We start from the raw sequence: 20,149 nt of genomic DNA on the forward strand, positions 1-20,149 counted from the left end.
TTGAGTCACTTTGGAGGTATGCTGTTTGAACGACACACACATCTTAAGAGGCCAGAAGCTGCACCAAAGCTGTGTTCCAGTCCTTAGGACTGGAGCGTGGCTTTGGTGCAGCTTCCGGCTTCTTAGGACGCATGCATCATTTAAACAGCATACCTCCAAAGTGACCCAAAGCAGCTTTATTTTGGCCTGTCTGTATGGGACCATAGTTTCTCATTTGAATTAGCTAGCACTTGTCATACCCTCTGGAAGATAGATGAGTGAATCTCTCAGTGTCCCTTTCTCCCACATTCATTTTTTAAAATCTCAATTTCTTGCTGTCCCATATATGAAGATATGTCTAAACTTTTGTAAATTCTCATCAAAATATGCACCAAATAAAAACACTACTCACGTCTGTTGGGTGAATTATATACAGCAACTCCTTGAACAGATAGCCCATATTGTAGTCTCTTGTCATGTAGTCATCAGAGATGAGGAACATGATAGAAAATAAGATTTCAAAATAGTACAAGCCAAAAATGAATGAAAAGAAAAATTCTTATTAATTCGAATTCTCTGTTAGAAGAGAGGAAAAATTTGCTGCATTGTCCATGAGACAGTATTTCAAATATGGCTATGACACCACTTCTTAATACTTTCTTCTCAGTGATAGACACAGTTCTTTCAACTGTTCATTACAGGTTTGAAGCTGAATCCTCCCAACCTAGACCCCTCAGCTTTGTTTGATATCTTCAACCATAGTATCCTTATAGAACGCCTGGGGAATTTGAGAATCGGAGGCACTGTGCTTCAGTGGTTCCAGTCCTATCTCTCAAGCAGGTTCCAGATGGTTGTGCTTGGGAAGATCTGTTCCTCAAAAAAGGAGATTCAGGCGGGTTATAGACCACCATTTCGGACGTCCTCAGGATGTCCCATTTTAAAAAGGGGGCGTCTCTTCTAGACGCCCCTTTCCCTATCACGGACTCAGTCCGTGACAAATGGCAGCGGCCGTTCCACATGGCCGCCGCCATGTTTATGTCTTGGACGCATAGTGTCCAGACAGGTCGTGGCGGTTATGACATCGCGGGTGCGCCATGGGCGCCTCACGACGTCATAACGGTGCCGCAGGAAGAAGCTCCATTTTGGAGCTTCTTTTTTGCTCCGCGAGGGAGTTGAGCGGTTTGTATGCTGCAACTCCCTCGAGGAGCAAAGAGCAGCGCCGGCAGACCGCCGCAAAGCGGCGGTTTGTAACGCCTCCCCATATGGCATTTCACAAGGTGCCATCCTATCCCCAATGCTATTCAACATCTACATGAAACCGTTGGGAGAGATCATTTGGAGGCATGGGGTGAATGAATGTCTGAATGCATGTCTGGAGGATGTAATGGGCTGGATGAGGAAAACAATTGAAGCTGAATCTAGACAAGACAGAGGTGTTTACTGTCAAAGGTCCTACTCTGGGTTTGGGGTTGGGTCAACCAGACCTGGATAGAGTTACACTCCCACTGAAATACTGCATTTGTAGTTTGGGGTGCTTCTGGATCCATTTCTCCAATTGACAGCTCAGATAGCTGTGATGGTCAGGAGTGCTTATTATCAGTTGTAGAGAAAAGGCAGATGTGGGTTAGGGTAACAACAGCTTTTCACAAGCCACCTGACAGTAGCCAATGAAACACTGGCTGGGAGAAGATAAAAACCCCATCTGTGCCAGTTAGAAGATAGATAGGGTCTTGCTGAGTCCAGAGAGGGACAGATTTTGAGGGTTCCAGGGTAGGACTCTTAGGGCTAAAGTCCAGAGAAGAAGGACTTAGTGCCTGTGTTGAACTCTAAGTGAAGGAGTTTTAGTTAGCCTGAGTGGCAGAAATATTAATTTGGTTTAGGAAAATATTTTTTTATAAGGACGGTGTGAGTGTTGTTAAAGATTGTAGCATTGAGATTTTGTGGAAATTTGTATAAAGAAACCATTATTATAGCAGTCATAACTAAGAAAGAAACTTTACCATCTGAAGTAAATAATACTGTTGACAAAGTGAGAGGAGTAGAATGTAAGGGTCATTTCATCTAACTACAAGGAAATTTAAAAAATAAAATAGCTGTAGAACAATTATAAAGCCACTGCCAAAGCAGTGGACATGAGGAATTTGAGGATGGGTCCTCAGTATCCACTGAGGATTGGTTCCAGGACCCCCTGTGGATACCAAAATCTGTGGATGCTCAGGCCCCATTATATACAATAGCATATAATATGGTGTCCCTTACATAAAATGGAAATACCGAGGTTTCCCTTTTGCAGGGAAATGTGTTAATATTTTTGGCCCATGGTTGGTTGAATCCACAGATGCAGAATCTGTACAGAGGGTCAGCTATATATCAGCAGTTTTCAAGATATCAAGTTTCAGTTGACCACAGGAATCATCTGAAATTTTCTGACTTTTGGCTCAGCACAAAGTTCCAAATCAGAAGAGTGCCTGGTGCCACCCCAGTTTGTGATATTCTCCAACTGTATCGCATGCTGATTGCTGACAAAGCAAAGCTTTGGATTTTTTTTACAAGTACAGGTTTTTTTTTATCAGTACAGTTATGATAACTTATTACCTTCCTAGAATCTTTGCAGCTAATTATAAAATGCAGAGCCGAATACCATGAAAAGTGACTCTAAGACTAATCTTTATTACCTGCCTTGCCATGTCAATAGTACCCACAGAGACACACAGGCACACACACTCATTGTTTTATATTACAGTGGCTCACAATTAAACTAACAGCCAACAATAATATGGGACAAAATTACCAGCTTTAAGAACAGTAATAGCCAATTAACCTTCACATAGACGGCAGAGAGGGTCACATTTCAGAGCACCAAATATTGCTTTTAATAATCTTTGCATGCATACAACTATGGCACACTGAAACAATCCTGAATCGTCAAAAGGATCTCACCGATTTACTGCAGGAAGCATTTCCACAGACCTTACACAATACATACATGTCCCAAATCCCCCACACCCCAAATTTCAGTAACTGTTATTGGTATCTCCAGTTAAATTCAACTACTTTAGTTTAGATAGGCCTAACTGCCTTAAAGTACCAGATAGTGTTTGATATTGGAAGCTAAGCAGGGTCAGCTCTGGTTAATGTTTGTATGAGAGACTGCCAACAAATCCCAGGGTACAAGTGCATGCGTACATATGAGGGGAATCTGGAAGCTTCATTGTTTGCAAATATATGAAATATTGAAGAAAATTGTAATTTTTTTTCTTGCTTTGAGACTTGAACCTCTACTCTTTTTAAACAAAGGTTAATTGGCTAGTGCCAGACCTAGGGAACCTAGCTGGCAACTTCCACTGAATCAGTTCTTGCTGTTGATACGTTAAGACATGTATTCACATTTCTGTTTCCTGTTTTAAATGCAAAAGTGCTGGGTGTATTGCAGTGGGGAAACAAGCATTTTCCCCCTCACAGTTCCCCCGCCATCAATTAACCAACTTCAACTGCAATTAACATGGAAAAATAATAAGTCTGCTACTGACAACACATGGCAAATGTACATGGCTATGCATATCAATGGCTCTTTGGATTAGAAAATCAAACTATGTGATTATTTTGACACAATAATCTTGCTAAATTTAGCAATAACCAGGGAAGTGTTAGTGAGATATAGGAATCTTTTGAAAGAAAAAAAATGTTGCTTTTTTGTTTCCTTAGAGATGCAGGATGCTTCCAAGAACAATACTAATGTGAAATGAGACATCTTGGTTCACTTTCAGCTTTTCCAAATGATCTAAGACAATGATGGCAAACTTGTGGCACGCGTGCCAGAGGTGGCACTCATAGCCCTCTCTGTGGGCACCTGTCGTCACCCCCCAGCACAGAGTTTGCCAGAGTTTGTTACTAGAAAGCCAGAGGGACATGGCACTTTGCAATAAATAAGTGGGTTTTGGGTTGCAGTTTGGGCACTCGGCCCCTAAAAGGTTCACCATCACTGATCTAAGAGTTTCTATACGTTCATTGTATATTTTTCCCACACTAGTACCAATGCCTTTCTTTGTTCTAGAATGCCTCGTCACATGCCTTATGCCATTTCCGCTATCCTTCAATCAGTTCTCTGTCTTCAGAATGACACATACAATACTCTCGCTATGAACTGAAAAGGTTACTGCTATCATGAATTGGTGCTTCTCTAGATTGCCAAATATGTGCATTGACATGATCAAATCAAAGTAGTAAAATGAAGGAATTGCAAAGCTCTTGCTATAACTTATATTTAGAGTAGGCAAGATAATAAAATAAGGCAAAGATGCATGGCAAATTGTATGGCTAACATCAGGCTGAGGAAAAGGGAAAACAGAAAAGCAGGGCCACCACCAACTCTGTTGAACGGCTACCTCCATCAGGTTATGTCTCTCTCTAGGAATGTTATCAGACAAGGGAAATTGGAAGTATAATCCAATGGCAATCTGAATGCAATAATGGGGTTTCACATTATTGTGTGAGAGGTGATCACATGCAATTTCGGGCAATGGCAAGCTATTTTCAGGCAATGGGAAGTCAGTTCGAATGCAATTCGAATTCATGTAAATTTGCTGAACTAGCGAATTCACATGAATGTGTTCTGGCCCCACTTTCTTTTCATTCGAAATTAAGAGAAATTCCTCCCATGTGATAAACTCTTAGCTATCACCCTCAAGCAATTCTGCTAAATTCAGAAAGAAAAAAGAAAGAAACTACATGAGCTAAATCCACTATTTGTCATATCCATGCATGTCAACATTCATTTCTTTTGTTCTCGCATGCAAATGTTAATTTCACAATTTCACAAGATTATGAAAATTTTAGCACATTTTTCTGTGTATGAGTATGTTGTTGTTATTGTTATGGTTTGGGATGTCAAGACTTTTTAAAAAAGAAATTTGCAAAAAACAAACAAACAAACAAAAACAATGCTCGGGGTTTTGCACATAAAATGTGTGCTTTGAGAAAATGTTGGGATTTTGCACAAACTTTTTTTTTGCCATTTCCCCCCTTGCCAAATATGAAAAATCTACTAGAACTGGCCATTTTCTTGATGGAGATTCTTCATGTGTTGTAACTTCTCTTGTTACAGATGAGAATGTATTGTATATTCTTTTCATCCCTAGTTTTATGTAAATTAGACTCACTGAAATGAATGGGACAAATTTTTTAAACTGGTTTTTTTTTTTCAGTAATGGGTCTACTTTTGGTAGGACTAACTTTGGATTTAGCCTTATGTAATGTATGATCCTGTGCTAGTTCTTAAAGCCATTGAATTCCAAGAACCTTTGTAATCCACTGTGAGAACTTCTGGGAGCTATAAAGTGAGATATAAATACATACTAGAACAATTGATCACACGATAGATCAAATGTGCCATCTGGAAACAGAATATTTAATACTCCATGTAAAGTAAATAACACAGTGTCCATATGGTAAAGATTGGATTAATCTTTGGACAGCAGGTAAGTTTCTAAAAATGTCGCTTGCCTTAAATATATGAGGTGACTAGTAGCATAATCCTATCTGTTTAAAAATATCATTCATAAGCAGTTCACACTTTGTAATGTCTGCATTGTTTTGCATACACTTTATTCCTCCAAAATGCCTCGTAAGCATTGCAAATGTGTGACTTCTTAAGGCATGGTGCATTTCTTTTTGCAACAATTTTCTGGAGGTATAAGAAGGATTCTTTTATCAAGGTTATTGAATCCAACCTATTTTTTTCTATCCCTGCTTAGGAACATATTAGAGATGTAGGAAAATGGATTGACATGATATATAGTTCTCTGTATGATACCCATTTCTGTTGTTTCTGAGCGTCAAATCATACTGTTAATATTATACTCTGATGTTTTTCTTTGTCTTTTATCTATTCTATCTTGCTCCTTTAAAAAAAAAACCCTGGTCATCAAACAAAATAAATATATGTATGTAAACATATAATCATACTGAGAATTTCTTCAGACATTTAGATGTGATCCCAGATGTTTGATCCCAGATATGAGAACTCTTTTACTATTTCTATTTCTTTGTTGTCTAGTTTGAATGTGTGTAAGTTCTCTGTGGTCATTATTTTTTGTTTTCTTTATGTTCAAAAATAGGCCTGCCATTGCACTTTCTTCTGTGATCTTCCCTAGTCGTTGTTCCAGGTCTGTGAGGTTCTCTGCTAGTATTATGGTGTCATCAGCATATTTCAGATTGTTGATATTTCTTCCTTTTATTTTCACTTCTCCCTCTTCCATGTCCAAGCCTGCTTTCCTTACAATAAGTTCTGCATATAAGTTGAATAGGTACGGTGATGCAGCCTTGTCTGACTCTTTTACCAATTGGGAACCATTCTGTTTCTCCGTGTTCTGTCCTGACAGTAGCCTCTTGTCCTGAGTACAGATTCCTCATCAGGATTATCAGATGTGCTGGCACTCCCATGTCTTTAAGGACATTCCATAGCCTTTCATGATCTATGCAGTCAACAGCTTTGCTATAGTCTCTAACACAAATGCTGGTTTTCTTTTCGAATTCCTTGGTGAGCTGCATTAGCCATCGTATATTTGCAATGTGATCATTGGTGCCTCTTCCTTTCCTGAACCCTGCTTGGACTTCTGGGATTTCTCTGTCCTTGTATGGTTGGAGCCTATGTTTCAGAAATTTGAGCATGATTTTGCTCACATGAGAGATTAATGCTATGGTTCTATAGTTACTGCAGTCTCTTGTGTCTCTTTTTGTTTTTGTTTTTTGGATGGGGATGTATATTGATTGTGTCTAATCTGTTGTTGGCCATCATTTTGTTTCCCATATCTGTTGACATATGTTGGTAAGCACTAGAGTTGACTCTGTCAACAGTTCTATTGGAATATCATCTGTTCCTGGAGTCTTGTTTTTTACCATTGAAGGAGCCACAAATGTATCTAACTGTCTGAAGGAACAAGCCTCCAAAGATGCCATACTCAGTCTCAGTTCTTTTAAATATTTGTCTGGGGCAAGTACTGTATGGTGTCTCCTTCCCGGGAGTGGGGGAGTAGCATCTACATCAGTTTGAACACAATACCTACAGAAGACAGAGAATTGAAAAAGGACGTGTATCAAATGGCCATAAAGCAAAGCACCTGCTGCTTGAAATCCTGCAAGAAATCTCCAGAAACTGGTTCAAAGATAGCAATGGCCAAGTTTTATCTTGATCAATTCTGTTCTTGGTCTACTGGAGGAATTTTCTAGCCTCCAGATATGCCACTGGTCAGAATATTCCTTTCTCCCCACCATGGACAGGCATGGTAGAGGCTCTCTCAGCCATCCTAGCTGAATTATTTTCCTACTCAGCTATTCAGAAGCAGCAGGCCTTTAGGCTAATTAATAAATCATCAACGCATTTGTAGTGTGAAAAATGAAATATTTATACTTGCCAGAGTAATATTTCTGTCTTGCAGCACTATGCTCTGTTGATGCCTGATGGAGGATGAAGTAAATACCAGCTGGTGTAGAATGAGCAGAATATAATTACTTTCTACAAAGTTAACTGATTTTTTAAAAAAAGAAAACCCCCAGAGAAACTGGCTGAATTAAATGGAACAAAATCACAACACGACATGGTATGTAAGAGCACATTCAGCGGCAGAAAAGGGGAACACAGTTACACTGCTAAAACTACCATAGCTCGGGAACTGCAAGAACCATCTTTTGGACAAAGTTCCCACAGTGAGGTCCTTTGATAAGAGTAACCAAAATAGTCAAGATGGGTGACAGATAGCTGGGGACATTTTAATATTTCTTTCTGTCTGGTGAATAATTTGCGGACCAGTGAAGGACTTAATGCAAAGGACCACGTTGTTATTTTTTGAGCAGATCCTTCCAACCTTTAAAACTGTGTTTCTTAACTGTTTTATCAGAGAGGAAGTGTCAGAGTCACACCTTGTAGCTCCCTCTGCCATGATAAAGTTAGGTCTTTGTAGCAATGTTGTAAGCCTGAATGTGAGCAGCTGCAGGGGATTGTTGTATGTGAACCAAGAATGTAGAGCTCCTAACTCTGTATGGGAAATGAATGCAAGGAGAGGAGGGAAGTGAATCTGGAGAGGGTATAGAAATGAAACTTCGTTTGTTAACTCAGATCTAGCAAAGGATGTGCTACTGTATTGATCTTTTTTTCAACAGCTAGCTTCCACGTCATCCTCCCTCAATTGATTTCCAGCATGCCCAATAATGGTCAGTCTTGATAAGCAGATTCCTAAAATGCTCCCAAACCTCTACTCTGGATTTAGAGACAGAATAAAATCAAGTGAACTTTATTTTATATAAAATGGACCTAGCCATTAACTCCACATTTCTTGGCTTTTTATTCTATTCCCTTTTATAAAACCAAGCACAGAACTGCATTCTGGTATCTTTGATCTTCTTTGTTAAAACATAGACTAGAAACAAGGGATTTTAAGGCAAGCAAGCAATACCTTTCCTTACTTTGTGACCTCAGCAAAGGGACACCTGTAGCGACCAAGCTAGTGTGTTGGTCATAATTGGTTAGCCAGTACATTGGTCATAAGGAACCTTTTTTTAGCCCTTTAAAGCAGTGCCATCCTCTGATCCCACTAATACCTCGCTCAGTGTCCCCAGGTCACTGAGCGATATGCTCCAAAATATTCCAGCTTGTTTCAACAAATACAGTTTTAACATCTTCTTTTTCTTGCCTCTTGGGGTTCTGGACTATCCGCATGAATCGTCCTGCTGTGTCTTTCTCTGCTTGAGTGATGGGCCCTGCTGGGACAGTTTAGCTCAGGCAAGTGGATTGCCTCTGAAGCAGAGGGTGAGAACTTCAATTACCTACTTTGAAACCTCAAATTATGGACAAACGATGGCTAGATGGCAATCCCATACTGTGAGGGATCAGACTTTGCACAGCTCCATTTGAGACTCAGAGGGAGATGGCTATAACCCCCCTCCCAATCCCCCCCCCCTGTTTTTAAAGAATCCATCATTCATATCTCTCTTCCTCTGTGTATTTTTTTCTGATTTAACCTGCCTCCTTTCTTTGCCTCCTCCAGGGACAAGCAGCTATATACTTTTACATTCCCTCAGATCTTCCTCGTAAACTGGATCAATGAGTGAGACTTGGATAGAGATTGAAAAGAAGGTTGTTCAAAATATAATTCTCAGAGTATCCATTTTGCACCTCCCAAGAAGTATTGGACCTGGCTTCAGATATACACAGATATGCAAAGCCTGTGGTGCATTTTGGAGAAATATAATACACATAGAGTCACACATACTGTATATATTCATGTACAAGTCAAGAAACGTTAGTCAAAAGAATCAACTCCAAAAAACTAGGTCAACTGATAGCAATAGCAATAACATTTACAAGTCCATATCATTTCATAGTGAAGTATGCACTCGCTAAGCAGTTTACAATCCATAAAGCAATTGCCCCCAACAAGCTGGATATTCATTTTATTGACCTATGAAAGGATGGAAGGCTGGGGCAGCCTAGAGCCCTCTGAGATGGATCTCACAATGTTGTGGCTGCAGTACCAGCATTTAACTACAGCATCACCAGGGCAGGATCTATAGGCCAATGTAATAACTATGCCTTGCCTCTTAAGGTATAATATTAACTCTAAATTTTAAAAAAAGAAAAAAAAGGAGCTGTGATGATAACCCTGTGGTCCAAGCAGCCAAACAGCAGGCCTGCCTTGGCTCTTAGTCCCAGCTGATCCTTAGCTTCTCCCTGAGTCTCCTGGTCTATGTTCCTGCTCCTTTCAGAGTTGAAGATGACCTCTGGAGATCCTCAAATCACGCTGCCACCACCCAGTGAATTCGTATTGGATTTCCCTTAACATACACTGGGACTTGTTGAGGACTTATAGTTCTTTTTCTTTGCTAATCTTCTCAAGCATCAACCGAGCTGGGACATGGGTAAAGGAGTGTCGAAGTAGCAGATACTTTTAAGGAAGTATTCATTATAATTAAACAAAACAGAACAAAACAAAACGATATACATCATGCAAGATCCTAAGGGCCTTGCAGGTACAATATATGTAATTCTAAAAGTATTCATTTCAGGCAAGCAACCAGAAAAATAATAAATAAGGCCTAAACATCCTAATCTGACACATTCTCACATAACTGATATATTGATGTAATATGCCGGCCTTGATGGATTTGAAATATAGTTACAGGCCTTAGCTTAGCATAGACTATCTGCCTGAATTATGCCTTCTTGCTACACTTTTCGTAACCGGTAAGACTAATTCGAGGGAGACATTCCCACCTTGAATTCTCACTGTAGAATACTCTAACTGCGGAAGATTGCCTCTCTCTCCAAGTGTCACCTGGTCTCCAAGGCTTTTTCTCTTAGAAGCTTCCAGAAGAACTCTCACTCCTGCTCACTGATTGGTCAAGTGAGCCTTCCGTCAGCTGTGATGTCATTACTTATTTGCATGTGCCTCCCTTCCAACCTACTCTTATTACCTGGCAGAAGTCTTCCAATGACTGGAGGCCCAGTCATTACAGGAGCCATCCCCTTCTCTGAGTAAAGTGGAGAAAGGCAAAAGCTTAGTGTGTCCCAGGAGAACCTAAAAGAAGCACTGACCCCTCTCTACTCTCACCACCACTGGCCTTTTTTGAATATCTGAGGCGGGTTACAGACCGCCCATTTGGGGCGGTCTGCACCCGCCCCTTTCCCTGGTGTATCAGGGCCTCAGCTGCCAGAACGGCAGCCGCTGAGGCCCTGATCCACCGCTTTTCAGGCTGCGGGGAAGCGGCAAAACGCCGCTTCCCCGCAGCCTGAAAAGGGGTGTCCTTGGGGCTTCAAGCCCCAAGGACACCCCACGGCGGCGGGGAGGAGGAGAAAGGGGCCGCTTGGCCCCTTTCTCCCTTGCTTTGCTGGGCGCAGTCGTCTGAAGGCTGTGCCCAGCGACGCAAAGCGGTGCCGCAAACCAGGAAGGAGCTCCGAAATGGAGCTCCTTCCTAGTCCGCGCTAAGGGTGCACTAGGCGCCCTGGCATGGAGCGAGGACGTAATGTCCGCGCCGCCCCGTATAGAGGCGGCGCGGCCGTGACGTCCTCATGGTGGCGGCCGTCTGGAACAGCCGCCGTCATTTTTTACGCGCGGAGCGCATATTAGGGTTAGGGAGGTGCAGAAGCATCGCACCTCCCTAATCCTAGTACGCGCTTCGCACGTACTTTAATGGCGGTGTGTAACCCACCTGAGTGAGAAAATAGTGGTGGCTCTTTGGCACGTCTTCTCAAAGGAGCACCAAGAATAGTGGGGGTCAGTGCTTCTTTTAATAATAATAATAATATGTATTTGTATTTTCCTGCCTCTCCTGACGGATCGAAGCGGGATTACAACCAATGCATTCCATACAACAATAAACTCTTGCCTTTCACCATTCTACTTAGAAAAAGGTATGGTTCCTTTTTTTATGAGTAAATACTGTTCCTTAACTCTTGCCTTTGCATCCTTTTTGGACATATACACATTTTCTTTCCCCTGCTCACACCCAATCATTTCCCCCATACATTGAGCAGCAGAGTAGTTCCCTCCTCATCCATAAATCCTTGAACGGGAGTACAAATAGTTATGCCTGCCAGAAATTTCTAGGTTCTTTGGCATTGTTCTCCTTTGCTTTGGAAAAAGCAAAAAGCAAATTATGTCAACCTAATTTGAAAAAGGATAGGAATCGAGAGCAAGTTAGAGATTTTTTTCACATCTTAAGTCTAGAATGATTCCCTTTGTGTTGCCAACTCTTACAACATCAGTCTGTTGTTCTTTTATCCTTTTTTTGTTATGACTTATTGTCAAAAACAGTGTTGAGAGTTAGCTTATTATTTCCTCCACCCCTTTCCTTTTATTCCCTTTTTTTGTTAGCAGACATAATTGACACACTGATTTGAAACCAGAAAATAAATTTGCAAGTTATTCTCTTAGATGCAGAGATATCTAATGTTATCGCCATCTTTGTAAATTGAATGAAATGAGCGTCATGTGTCCCACCAAAGGTTTCATCTTCCAATTAGGCAAGTCTGAAAAAGACTCTGTTCCTTATGTGTCCAAGTCATTACAAATCATCATGGTTCTCTCCTCACCCTCTTTTTTCTCCTCTTCTTCTGACAACAGAATAGCAACAGGCAATTCAAGATCGTATTATTATGCAAAGAGAGATGTGTTTGCTCTCCTAAAGATTCCCCACTGGAGAAAGTACAATTCAAGGACAGGCCTTACTGCTACACTTTTAGATATAAATGTCACACTTTTATTTTTATTTATTTGTTTATTTGTTTATTTATTTATTTATTTATTTATTTATTTGCATTTTGCCTGGAGTTGGGGAACAATATGTATCACAATTGTAGCTTTATGTTCAAAGACAGACATGCATGAAACTTATTTATGGGCTGCTCTATCACCATCTGAGGAACTGCACTAGGTTCCTCAGTAGGGAGTAACAAGTTTATCAATTTGCTTTTTAGTGTGTGTGTGTGTGTGTGTGTGTGTGTGTGTGTGTGTGTACACACACACACACACACATACACTTATTTCCATCACATGTATGAAGAAATGTGTGGAGTTTGGAATTTTTTTAATAAACAAATGAACTGAGTTATTTGCTTTGCATTGGTACAGACGTTCATACATTTAAACTCCCACCTCCATTCCGATCAGCAGTAGATAACTGATGGGGGTGGGGGGGAGTGTTGTACTGTGTCTCCCAACAAAAGACAAATACCTGTTTTCCTCTACAGTAACTCTCAAAGTGTTTATAGTACATGATGTTGTATCACATACGGTTGCCATTTTGAGAGAGACAGAACAAAGAAAGTATTTGGTGGTAATGTGGGGTGCTGGCATACTTGTGAAAATGGGATAAGAGCATTTTTACATCTTTGGGAGGTTTCATTATTGTTTGTGGGCACAATACACTTGTTTTCTTTTTGAAAGAAATTGAAGGTTGTAGCTTTAGGGGAGTAATCAGGAGGCAGCTTTAGAACTCACAGTAGTGGGCTCCAGGACTGAATGAAGTTCATGGGCCTCAATTTGTCCATCCTAGACAAGGGTTTACATCTCTAGACTAAATAGGCCTTATTATTTCTGCTGTCACAGCTCTTTACCTCTCTGTTACCATATACTGTCCTGTAATCCAAACCATTTCCCACCAGATATTAATTAGAAACCCATCTTCCCTCTTCCCATTTATAACATGACATTACAGCTATGTGCACTATGTGCAAAAGTATGCTGAGCCTGTCCAAGACATTTTGCTGCCTGAAGCAAAGAACAAGAAGTTTGGTGCATGTATACAGTACTGGCAGCTGGATTTTACTTCAGCACTGACAAAAGTAAGGGCCCAAACAGACAGGCCAAAATAAAGCTGCTTCAGGTCACTTTGGAGGTATGTTGTTTAAATGGCACATGCATCTTAAGAGGCCAAAAGCTGTGCCGAAGCTGTGCTCCAGTCCTTAGGACACTCCAAAGTGACCTGAAGCAGCTTTATTTTGGCCTGTCTGTTCAGGCTCTAATATTGTCTTCCACTGAAGGCATGGACTAGTATAAAGGGTGAATGACAGTACTCTGTCATGCATATTTCTGTTTTTCAGAAGAGGAAAGCTGGAGGGTGCAAAATGAGGGTGCAGAAGAGAGTCCCAGAGGGTGGGAACAGCCATGGAGAAGAGTCATTCTCGTGTCCTCACCAAGTGAGCCAGTGATGAGGGTGGGACTGAGAGAATGCTTTTCCTTGATGATCTTAGAGTTCCTGCAGGTTTTACACGTTTGCCTTTGTATGTTTTTAATGATTTTATATTTTAACTGGTTATATTGATCTGATGTTTTTAATTGTGTTTTAAAATGGTACTGTTTTTGAAAAACTGGTTTTGTGAGCAGCCTTGACTTCACTTAGGAGAAATGTGGCATAAAAATAAAACAAAAGTGGCCAGTGGACAGATACTCTCCCTTAGCATCTTCCTCCTGATGCAAAAACCTCTACCTGCCTACTAACAGGGAACACAACTGGTGGCAGGGAGAACACAAACATGACCCTTTCCTCTGCCTTTTGTTCCTGTGCTCAAAAGGATTCCTTAATGGCTTCTCCCACCTCAATTGGATAATTTAATGGGAGAAAGTGCACTCTTCAAAATACAAAGGCGGGATACAAACCGCCATATAGTACGTATAGGATACGTACTAGGGTTAGGAAGGGGCGGTGCTTCCACACACCCCTAACCCTAGTACGTATCCTATACGTACAAGATGGCGGCGCCCCTTCCACATGGGCGCCGCCATCTTTATGTACTGGACGCATAGCGTCCAGACGTGTCACGGCGCCTATGACGTCGCGAATGTGCCAGCGGCGCCTCGCGACGTCATAGAGGCGCCGCAAAAAGAAGCTCCGAAATGGAGCTTCTTTTTTGCTCCGCGCGGGAGCCGCGCGGTTTGGCTGCTGCAGCTCCCGCGCGGAGCAAACGGCGGCGGCGGGGAAGCGCCGCAAAGCGGCACTTTGTATCCCGCCAAAGTCTCTTGCAGAGGCTATTTGAAATATAGGAGAGACAAGCCATCCAGATCTTAACCTGGAAGGCAGCATTTCCATACAAAAGTAGTAATCCAGATATTGATGCACATGGCTTTGCAAATAACATTTAGTCTGGACTTGATTAAAAAATAACAGTTTGAGTGCCCAAAAGTAGCCCAAAAATCTGCATTAGATTATTTGTGAAGGAAAATATTGTTATGAAAAATGCTTTGCCCTCAGAAAGCTCCATATACATATGAAAGTTAATAATATATTAAATGTCATGAATCATATGTACATCTAAACAAACATTTCCCCGAATGATCCAGTGGCTATCTATCCTGCCTTTTAACATTTATTTAAACATAATAATATCCATGTGAAATACATATTAATACAGGAATTCTTTTTTAACGGTAGTAAATTTTTGCTCCTCACCCCCGACCCCATGTACACATTAGCAACCAAGATTAGAAGTAAATGTCATATTTTAGCTTTTGGTTTGACTGTTTGTATCTGAGAGTGACAGCAATTTAAATGTCAGTTACTTTAGCTTGTCAATGAATTTCAAAATCTAGGCACATCTGGTGCCTGTGATTGACAACTACAAATTAATATTGCTTTGATAAATATCCAGCCAACATGCAATACTGCTTCTGACGACCATCAGCATGTTACATAAACAGCTCATAAAAGGGTTTGCACAGATATTACAAAATATTCAAGCTTAATTCACTTTTAAAAGAGGCAGATCAAACTGAAGGCCACAAAGTGCCCTTTTGGATCAGGAGCTTTGGTAAACCACTTATTTACAGGATGATAAAATCTGGCAAATGCTTACAACAAAATGTCTCTTTGTACAAAATATTGAATAATATAACCAAAACCAGGAAAGTTATGTAGAAATTCCTTTGTTGGGGAAACTGGTTTCTGTTGCATTTAGAATGGAAAGAGTAGCACCATAAGGCTGCTACCTATTTCAGGAATCCCAATAAAATTGTTTCTGGCTGGAAGTGGCAGGGATAAATATTAGCTGAGTCTCAATTTTCATACAAACACACAATTTGCTATGGGAGAATCTAACTTTATATATGAAAGGTCCCCACCCTCCTGTATTCTGTGTGTGGATGAGGAGGGGAATATTTGGCCCAATAGATTAAAAAGAATCTTGTTTAGAAAACAGATTAACCTCAAAGTATTTGCAACAACAAACACCAATTTACCCATATGGTTTGTCCTATTGCATATGGAAATTTCTCTCAAATCCACCCTTGGAAACTCCCACACATTTTCTTTCATGATCCCCCCATTACTTTTTCAGTCTTTTCTGAAGACAGTGCACTATATCTTGGAATTATTCCTGTATATGAATGAACCAAGTCCTGTCTAAAATAGCATGCCTCAAGCTTCAGATCAATAGATGATATTTTAAATTGATGCAGAACTCAAGGGAGACTGTTGCTAAATTAATCTGAAATTTATAAAAGGAAAATTACAAAATCAAAGTTTGAGCAATACACACAGACACACACACACTCACACATCTATTCACAGAATGATTTTATATCACTTGTTCTACATGCAGCTTTTCTGTATAATACATAATCTTAGCTATAGCTTTTATATGGAAAAAAGAAAACCAGGAAATATCTTAACCTAAGATATCAAGAAGCACACAAGCTCCACATGCTCTAAAATTTTCAGTTGTTTATTCCTTTTAAGATAGCCCAACATGTTTCAGCCTATATGAGAAAAGACCTTTTCAGGGGCTAAAAACAACAAACACAAATACATATATGTTATAGGTATTTAAAAAAGAAAACAACACTAAGTTAACTACATTCTATAAAAGCATATAGGAATACAATACTTTTCATATCAGAAACATACATACCCTTCAGCAGAAACCACTAGAATTGTGAACACTCTCCAAAACACAGGACCATTGAGCTTTTAACATGCATTTCAGTACTCTCTTCACTACTAATATATCAAGGCTGGTCCTCTTATGGTGGAAAATTGGAGATGTACTCTGATGTTCTTGTGGAATAAAATGTATGTTATGACATGCTGTTGTTATAAAAAGGTTTTTTAATTTGTTCAGCTGACAAATTTTGGGAAGACCCTTCTTCACAAACTAATTCTTCTGTTTTTCTTTTTCTGTTGATGTAGCCAGAGTTTCTAGCATTAAAATTGAAGTATATGCCCTCCCATGTGAGACAGAAGGAAAACCTGCACTACCCCAAGAGCAGTGGTGTCCCTGCACCTGGTGTAAACCGATGCATGAGGTGAGGCTTCTGGGGGTGGTGCATGCTCCCTCCTGTACCACCTTGTTCTTTTCCTGATGAGGGCTTCTCAGGGATGGTGCATGTGGGGATGGAGAGTGCATGGGGAAAGCACACAGGGGAGCACATGTGGATAGCATATTTGGGGAATACATGGGGTCAGCTCAAGGGGGAGTGCACAGGAACAGTACTCTGGGATTGGGAGCACTTGAGAACATTGTGCAAGAACAGGGAGTGTGCAAGAATGGCACACAGGGACAGGGAGCTCACAAGGGCTCTCAGGGACAATGTGTAGCAGGGAGGGCCCGATCAGTTATCACCCCTCTCCTGGGGTGTCACACAGTGCAGGACACCTTTCTGCATCCTTCCACTGGCTGAGAGGCACCTTGTTGTGATGTAACTACAGTGGAACTTTGGTATCTCCTGGGATTTGGTTCCAGGACTGCCCTATGGATACCAAAATCCATGGATGCTCAAGTCCAATTAAATACATTGGCATAATAAAATTGCTCCACTTATATCAAATGGCAAAATCAAGGTTTGCTTTTTGGAATTAAAAAATATTTTGAGCTATGGATGACTGACTCTGTGGATAAAACTAGAAAGATATGGAGGGACAGCTGTATGCTATTTGATCTCAATTGGTGCCACATACTGATATCACTATTGCTTCTACAACAATTATATTGGAAAGCCACTGCAGTGATTTATTGTTCTTGCCTTTTAAAAAAAAGGAATTTGCAAAGATTTATATCCCCAGATAGAGTTACAATTTGGGCATTCTTCCCTGCCTTTCTCAACATAATGAGTCCCAGTGCATGCACCCACTAACTCTCCTCTGTCCCTTTGGAAATAATGAGACCACAGGCAGAAACATGGGTTGTAAAATGTGCCACTTTATTTAAATTAACCTATTTAACTATTTTTCTTGAAATCTGCAAAATGGGGGGAGCAGCCTGGTGCGGGAGCAGCTGTGGCAGGCAGTCTATTCTGCACACCATCTCCACAACTTCCCCTGGTTGAAACACCTAAGCCCCAGGGATAATTCATAGTTGGATTGTTCCCCAGCCATCTTGCAGCTGGAATGCTAATCTAAGCTTTCCTCACTCAAGTTTTAGTGAGTGAGGAAAGCAAAGAAGAGACCTTCCTTGGAGATGACTTGGTATAAGACTTGAGTGAGGGTTTATATCCCAGGTCAGCCCCAAGAAAGGTCTCTGTCCTTGTCCCTTTAGTCACACACACAGCATAATGAGACAGTTTTGGAGGCCTACCCTTCACCCAAAGAAGGTGTCATAGGGCTTCACCTGAATACTACATCTCCCTCCACCAACAGTCAAATGACCACCTATTTATGGCCGCACCTCAGCCAACTATCAATGTCCCCAAACAATAGTGTGGGGTGGGCAAAAAAAAAAAAAAAAAAAAACCCTTGGAAAGGAAGAAAAAATCCTACTTGGCCCCGAATTGACCACTATACTCACACTCACATAGAGGTGGAAGGGTGAGACAACAAATGGCAAAGAGGGAGATGGGGGGAGGCACCTGCTTAAAAAGCTTTTACTCTTATCCCCCCCGCCTCCTCCTGCAGAGCATGAGTGCACCACTTTCCACTGGTTGTTGGCCTCTACCCAAGAGGCCAGCAGAAGCCCATCCCCAGCCAGCATGTTGGCCTGGGGAGGAGGACATGAATTCCTGTATTAGGAGTACAGATGATAGAAAAGCTCAATAAATTTACAAACATGTTTTCTCTAAGCCAGAAGACCCTGGTGCACACTGGGAGAATATGTGTGTCTTGGCTTTAAAAGTTATTTCACATGCAAAAATCAAACCACCTCCTCTTCCCCCTCCTGTGCCCTTTCCCTGAGATCTGTCCACCTTTGTCAAAAACCAGAATAGCACATCGAGTCCCTGAGACCTCAGTCAGCGCCTTGAAACCTGGCCACCCTGATTTCACTACATTTCAGAAACACAAAACAAGCATTTGCTTTTTAAGAGGGTAGATTTACACAAAAACCTTAGTAAGAACAATAAAACTTTCTGAAAGACAACATGAATTACTTAAAGACAACATAACAGCAACTATATGGTTCTAGTCCATGGATATTCTGAGCTTCTTTCGTGGATAATCAAAATTGATCTGAATGAAGTGATAAAAGAGAACATTGTTGGAATATTTTATAATGTTTGCTCACTTTCTTTGCTCTAGCACATCATTCACCCTATGCTAAATTAGTTCACATTTTACCCAATAAATCATTGAATGGAAAACATCAAATTCTTGGCTATCCAAATGTTTTGAAGATGGCTTGTTTCATCAAGAGAGGAAGCAATTGATTTGAATCTGTTTTGTTCCTTTGACCTTCCTTCAGGTGCTAATGAAGTCTGAAGACAAGTACAGGCCTGAGTCACAGCAGCAACAGGACCGAGATACAAAGGGCTAGATGGCTTTTATCAGTGTTCATTAGTGCAGATATAAATGCAGCTATGCAATAGACGATAGAATGCTAAATGTACTATGTCACTCTTGCTCTTACTGTTGCCAACTGTTACGTTATTGTTCACAAGCCCCAAAGGCTTACAATCAAGAAACTGACACAAAAGAAGCAACAGGGGAAGAGAGGGAAATGGAGGGGAATGTAAAGAGGGGGAAATATATTATTATTTCAATTACATAAGCTCTTAGGTTTAATTACAATGGTATATAGATATGAAGCACTGCCTTCCTGATTCTCTTTTAAGATGCTGGCTCTGCCAACATAACGATTTCTTATTCAAATCAGTCTTTTATCTCTCTTGTTCCCACCACCTAATTTCTGGTGAAGGGATCTGAGGACCTTGAAAGTACATATTTGTAAGATTTGGAGACATATTTTAAAAAAGAAATCCCTGCAAGTACCTTTTGAAAATGCTTCCTGCTGAGGCCATCCAAATATTTTCCTGCCAAACTAGGGTGTTCAAGGCATAACATCCATTTTTATACCTCCCTAGATTTAGTCTCTCTTTTGCACTGAATTTGATTGGATATTATCTAATTTATTTTGCTTGCATATTTAGTCTGTCATGCTAAAATTATTGCCAGGCTGTAGATTTAAGAAAATTTCTTGTGGAACAACATAACTTTCTTTGATTCATTTGTAACTTGGCAAACATCTTATAGAACCATTCAGTACTGTGTTATATTCTAACTAATTGGTAGCACCACTCAAACTGTTTTCGGTTAACATTATTAACAATTAAAATGTCCAAAATTAATATATAGCTTTGTCTTTAATAAAAATAAAAATCTGTTTCACTTTACATTTGGTCACTGCTTACCAAGACACTTGAATGTTTTGTTTTACGCAGAACTGGAAACAAATAATTATATATTATATTTTCAAAAA

The 20,149-nt window shown here is 40.5% G+C and overlaps 1 long non-coding RNA gene across 1 annotated transcript in view; it reads left to right on the forward strand.

Moving 5' to 3' along the window:
* Positions 1-19,910, forward strand: part of LOC149318854 (uncharacterized) — a 61,309-nt gene extending 41,399 nt beyond the window's left edge. Inside the window, exons 3-4 of the long non-coding RNA XR_016279830.1 lie at positions 16,654-16,769; positions 19,136-19,910. This is a non-coding gene — a long non-coding RNA (uncharacterized LOC149318854). The remainder of the gene's footprint in view (positions 1-16,653; positions 16,770-19,135) is intronic.
* The last annotated feature ends 239 nt before the right edge of the window (positions 19,911-20,149 follow it).

The sequence above is a fragment of the Sceloporus occidentalis genome, unplaced genomic scaffold (assembly GCF_023333645.1).
Source record: "Sceloporus occidentalis isolate IW3139 unplaced genomic scaffold, rSceOcc1.0.p SCAF_2, whole genome shotgun sequence".
NCBI lineage: Eukaryota > Metazoa > Chordata > Lepidosauria > Squamata > Phrynosomatidae > Sceloporus > Sceloporus occidentalis.